This window comes from Adelges cooleyi, unplaced genomic scaffold, assembly GCF_023614345.1.
Source record: "Adelges cooleyi isolate 19-005CV unplaced genomic scaffold, UGA_ACOO_1.1 ACOO_flye_CR_arks_rails_tigmint_CR_PRNA_30, whole genome shotgun sequence".
Classification (NCBI taxonomy): Eukaryota; Metazoa; Arthropoda; class Insecta; order Hemiptera; family Adelgidae; genus Adelges; species Adelges cooleyi.
The window spans coordinates 7,626,379-7,632,378 of record NW_026095971.1 but is presented as its reverse complement, the minus strand read 5'-3'; positions in this window follow the sequence as shown (position 1 = coordinate 7,632,378).

Sequence of the window (6,000 nt, the reverse complement as noted above, 5' to 3'; positions counted from 1 at the left end):
AACACCAGATAAAGCTTTCTTTATACATTATATTGTCAGTTCAAACAATTTTAAGTAATGCCCACGCCATAGTGCGCAAATAACGTTACATATTTACATACATAACGCGTTTATATACAGAAGTAAAATACTCATATATTTTATTGAATATTGAATATTTTTTATATATAATAAAATAAGTAATAATACAATTCTTATCGCATAAGATGCGATCGTGCATCTTATCGTGCAAATATTTAAAAAAAAAACTGTTGCTTTTATTACTTATCAAGCGTATGAATATCTTAAAAATAAAATAGACATTGTAGTAAAACAAAAGTGATTTTTCTGTATTCAAATATCATCTATACACTGATATAAGTACACGAATAGCAATTTTATCTATTATAATAATCTTCCCTAAGTCTTGATTAGTTTTTAGAATAATTAGTACATTTATACGCATTGCCACTGCATAGAAATTTTAAAATAATTCATAAATGTGACACAAGTCAAAATAATTGTTAACGAGTTATTGCCATCATAACAATTGGGTGAACAATCCTCTAATAAAAAATAATATTTGTGGAGTTTTGTTTACCTAATTTTTGACTTGTGTCACTTTTGAAACACATGCGCGATACGTCTAACCTCGATCGCGGGTCGTGTAATACGAGTCGGCTAAATCATTTGAATATTTTAGTTAATAAAATCGTAATCCGTGTTAAATGGTAATATTATATTAATAATACGAAAATCGGTTTTCACAGTAAAAAAAATACTCTCGATTTACATTATATTATTTTGAGTATATGTTATGCTTTCAAGCACATTCGTATGTGGAAAAAAGAAAAAAAAATGAATATGTGCGGGGAAAAGAGTCGAGGGAGCCGCATGAATTTTCTTCCCTACCTTCGCGCCACGCACCCTTTTCAGTCACCGTTCGCGTTGGCAAAATAATCAATATATATGCGAAGGAAAACTGATATTATTTCCGGCATATACATGTGTGTGTGTGTGTGTACGTTCAAAGGGAGTGGGAAGAATCGCGCAAACATTTGGACTGTATATAACGGACTTGCCACACAGTCCATCCCCTCGTGGCACGTGGTTCCTTTTTTTTATTTTTTTTTTTCGGGGGTGGTGGTCGGCCATTTTGCCGTTTATTGCGCGGTGCAGAGTTGCGGAGATATGGCGATTACCTATAATACCATGTACATATACATATTATGTACAATCGGCGAAACGGATTTTTCTATTCGTCTTAAGCGGAACGTCGCACCGTACGATAATATTTTGTAATTATTTTATTCTACGATTTATTGAGTATACACGATGAGTTGCTGCCGAATCGTAAGACGAAATCCCGCGAAAGAGAAACAAGATTACCGGCCTACAAGGGAGCCGCGAGGATTTGTCTCCGTTCCAATACCGCGCGTTAGCATGTATATAAGTCAGTTAATTCCTCGGAATACGGCAAATGACTTTCGGTGACAGGAAATTACTTCCCCTCCCCCGCATGCGCCTCTCCTGACTACAATCCAGTGACTGTCGATCCCCTCTGCACACGGTAATACGGCGCCAAATTGGAATGGTACGCACACAAATCCGTTAATATTACCAAGTGTGTCATTTGCTCGCACGCACTCGCATGACAATATAGCAGATACTTGTGTTGTACCCGAAAAACTTTAGATGTACCTGTGACTTGACGAAGGTGCCAGCTAATTATGAAATACTGGTTGGTTTAAATGTGAACAATATTATTAAATTCAATGCACGGGAAAAAAATATTATTGCATTAGCCTAATAGGAGTTTGGTTTGAAACCCCAGATTCTCGGTCGTACCTTCCAAATGCCATTTTTGTCAAATAAGCATATTTTAGTAGAGTCAGCTTTAATTTTGTTGGACTGATAAAAATTTAAATGAACTATTATTAGTTGTACATACACCTAAAAAAACCGGTTGTCAAGAAGCAGTCAAATTCCTCTTAATGCAACATTATACTTATTATTTTCTTGCGTTTATGTGTATGTAAATTGTAGTTTCATATTTCAAAAATACATAATAAATTCTCAAAGAAAGAAAAAGGTAGGGCCTCAAAATTCAAACGTTCACAAAGAATGTTTAACTTTAGTTATTCTAGGTGTATACTCGTACGTCGAATTATTCAAAGTACATTAATTTTTTCTTTCAATTTACACTCCTGATAATAAACAGGCATGTATCGCATGAAAGCCTAATTACAAGTAAAAAACATATTCTTAACATTATTTTGTTCCAACTTGTGTGTGAGTGTGTTTTACTATAAATAAACTTAATTTGTATTTGTGAACTCATGAATTATACGGTACTATAATAAAGAAGTGATATATCATATTATATCGTACATTTGAAATAACTTTTATTCTACCGCTAACAATTTTTGTTTTTTTTTTCAAGTTTATCCGAATGTTAGATAGTGTAACATGGTCCTTAGAACAAAATGACCTTATAAAATGTCATATTTTGTTTTAAGCGTGAATAAATTATATGTTCACGAAATTATTCAGTGAAAAACAATTCCCTGAACAATATGAGAAACTATTTTTAATACTTTTTCGACGGTAAATAATATTTGTCGTCTTTGTGAAATACAATATTCATCTCGCTGGCAGATCACATGTTATATATGTATTATATAAGACAGGTACAGGTAGACCAAATCAAATTTAGGATTTTCCTGGTGAAAAACATAATAAAAGCTAAGCAATGTCTCAGAGAGGAAATGCTATTATATAACACAGAACAAAATACAGAGAAATATTGTATTCTCGAGCCATATTATATAACATAAAAAGTACATTCTCAAGATTCTTTAGCATAAAAACACTCAAGTCCTTATAATATGAAAAACAATTTAACGAGCAAATACGCATTTTCTTCTTCGTGTTTCTATGTATTTATTTATTACATTTTACATAGTGGAATTTCTCTCCATTGTTTATTTACATATTTTTACCTTTGTAGTTTATAGCCAATTATTTAAATTAACACGTCTTATCAGCTAGTACATCATCACCACTTCTCAAACTGTTTGATATTGACTGTTGTTGTTGCTGCCTAATATCTTAGGTGTCGGTTAAAAATTAATAACAAATATACAGGATATTCAGATTTTTATGATACAATATTGTTTTCAGTGTAACAATTAAATGGCGTTATGCAGAAAGCAACCAACCCTATTATACCCCAATCTCTATTATGCCAATTTAGTCAAATAATTTACAATGTTAAATATTTTTGTAAAACCCATCTAGTTTCAGAAAATAACTTTTAAGAGTAATCCACAGACCACACGATATGATTTATTATTCGAAAGCAAAATGATGTAATAAAAAAAAAAATTAGTTGTCAATCAGTTTTGGATAAATACTTGAGTTGTTAGCGTTTACAGTGCGGACGAGACGAGTGATAGCCTATAATGTAATTTTTATCCGCTCACACTACACGCCGGCACTTTACTCCTTGCCTAAATCTTTCAAAGCTATTAAGCAACAATTCATTTATTTATTAATTAAAAATTAGCTAAGACCAGTCATTATTTTCATTATATTGTTATTGTTCAAATTAGTAAATCATGTATGATACTGACTTCTAGTTACTTTTACTAATAAATAATATACTCGCGAACGACCGCACATGACATGTTTATTTGATCATCGATAATTTAAAATTAACATGTCAATCAGTTCATTCAAATAAGTACCTCTTAATGCTTTGTGCAATATCAGTTCATCTGTACGGTTATATTAGATTTTCATACTTGCGTGAATGAAGTTTGGTAGAATCGATTAATCGTATAGTCTATTATTGAAATCTTCAAATGCAAACAAATCGAATTAAAAACAAATATAGTAAAAATATTAAACATTCCTTTTTTTGTTTAAATGACGCATTATTATTTATATCTACACAATAATTCATTTTTTTTTTAATTTACAAAAAAGTAATATCTTATATTTGTATTTATTTACTCGTATGATAGGTATATTATATTATAAATTATAACCAGCTCCAGATTATGCTAGTATGGAAATACAATTGCACCTCAAAACTTTAAGATACCCCAGTGTCTATTTAATTATGACTATATAATTATTATATATTCTATTTAATTATAACACTCCAAGATCGGGTAAAGGACCTAGGAAAAAATAGACTCTATCCTTATGATTAATAACAGTAGTCAAATCTTTTTTTAAGAACATTTTTACACAATTACTGTGTTGTAACTTATAATAATACTGTCTTCATTGTTTAATTGTCTTCCCCCCCCCCACCCAGGCTTTAGATTATGCATACTACTTGTATACTTAAACAAGACATTCAGAACAGAAATTGAACAAAACATATAAGTTAACTTTAAATACCTAATAGAAATGTCGGCTTTTAGTATAATAAAATAATATGTTGTTATTGCCATTGTTATTCTTTAAAACTGTTCGAGTAATTAATTTGTTTAGATTTAAATAAATAAAATTGATACATTTTAATTATAAGTGTAACTAAATATGATTTTTTTTTTTAGAATGATTAATTTTAACTTAATTATACTTAATCTACTAAAAATTAATGTTTAAGCAGTCGAATCCAAGTTATTATAATTTATGGGTTATTGTTGTCATAAATGTTATTATTTATGATATTATATCCAAAATAATGTTTTATTTATAATAATTTATACTGCGTTACTGTAGTTCATTAGATTGCATCCAATAGTTATTAGTTATTAGAAGAATAGGCATCATATCTGTACCACAAAACCAAAGGAATGTAAATCACGTCAACATAGTAACTGACTACAGTTTCACATGTAGATACTGATTTTGCATCAAGCCCATACCAATTGAGTCCATAAAAAATTCTTCTTTTATAATTGACTAGGGGTTTAAGGTTGTAAATTCTCATATGCGTATGCGTATGCTTGACTTTTAACGCTCTCCTGAAAAGTTGTTATAAAGTTACGAATGAATTACGATCGTTTGGTTCTGAGGTACAGATATATTATACTTGTTTTTAAATGGTAATAAAATTAAAAAATTAATATGAAGTCAATCAAAACAAAAATATAGGTAATTTGTTGTAATTTTTTTATAAAACATATTACTTTTGAGTTATCTTAAAACTTTATTCTGACAGTAGATTTCACTAACATTTCTTGTAGGCTCAACTACAAGTACTATAGGTAAACGTTCAATTATTACTCGTAGACTTCTAACCTATAGTCTACATTGCCATATGCCTATCCAAAGTCCTTTGAACTCAATCGTGACTTGAGATTATCGACTGTTGGCGGGCGTCGTCACTCGTCATCGGGTAAATATGTTGTACATACCAAACATGTAAAGACAGGTGACTTTAACCTCAAAACTCTTTTTTATTTCACTACACGATTTTATTATAAACGCACTGTTTCTTTTTAAATCAACTTAATTTTTAGAAATAGACTTAGATTTTATGTAAAAAAAAATATCAGATTAACCGTATGAGAAAAATACTTTCACTTACCGTCTAATAATTATAAAATTATTGATTCACTGTTCATGTATTTGTTTGTGTATTGCAGAACTAATGTGTACAACCGACTGACTATGATAGAGAACTGGTGTATGTGATCTTCCGAAGACCTGGCCGTGTACTGTGTGACGTGCGACCCGGCCAAAGGGTTATGTTCGTTGTGTATAATAATAATATTATAATGTATGTATATTACCGCGGAGAGAGGAGAGAGAGAGAGAGCGTGAGAGGGACAGAGAGGTGTGTAGGAAAAAAAAGCGAAAGGGTACACACTACACGTTGGTTATTCAGCTGTACGCGCCTATATATACATACATAATATGTACCTATACCCTGAAAACAGGAACAGCAGCAGCGCATCCACGACAGAGGTAAGTGCGGGTAACAATAAAAAAAAAACGGTCCGTTTTATAAATTAGCATTTTTCTACGTGCATCGTTATACAGCACATATTATTATAC